This window comes from Triticum aestivum, chromosome 3A (genome assembly GCF_018294505.1).
Source record: "Triticum aestivum cultivar Chinese Spring chromosome 3A, IWGSC CS RefSeq v2.1, whole genome shotgun sequence".
Classification (NCBI taxonomy): Eukaryota; Viridiplantae; Streptophyta; class Magnoliopsida; order Poales; family Poaceae; genus Triticum; species Triticum aestivum.
This window is the reverse complement of record NC_057800.1, coordinates 713,557,600-713,558,184: the sequence shown is the minus strand read 5'-3', so window position 1 is coordinate 713,558,184 and position 585 is coordinate 713,557,600.

Here is a 585-nt window from a genome sequence, read left to right as displayed (position 1 = left end):
AGCAAAAAGAATAAAAAAATAAAGCAAAAAACAAAAGAAAATAAATAATGCAGAAAACAAAACAAAAAAACTGGAAAAAATAGCAACAATAAGTATTTTGTTGTAAGTAGAAACAAAATAAAATAAATAAAGCAACAAAGAAAACAGAAAAACAAAAAAAATGTTTTCAAATTTGAAAACTAATGGCATTAACAAAAAGTTTATAATTTTTTTAAAACTAAAAGCATAAAGAATTAAAAAATAAAGCAAAAAACAAAAGAAAATAAAATAAATAAAGCAACAAAAAGACAAAAAATGCCACCTACTGGGCCCCCACGGCTTGAATACGACCAGAAACCCATCAAAGGGCCAGGATTCAGGCCCGCAGGAGGCCCAGTAGGCCCAAGGGCATAGCAGTGACAATTAGGCCCATAAGCCTGCAATGGAGAGAAGCTCGACAGGGGTGCGGCAGTGGGGCTTATAAACCACTGCGCACCCCTCTCAACTAGCGAGGTTGGACAAAACTTTCGATGCAGCAGACGCATAAGGCCTTTGGTCCCGGTTGGTGGCACCAACCGGGACTAAAGGGGGTCATTGGTCACGGTT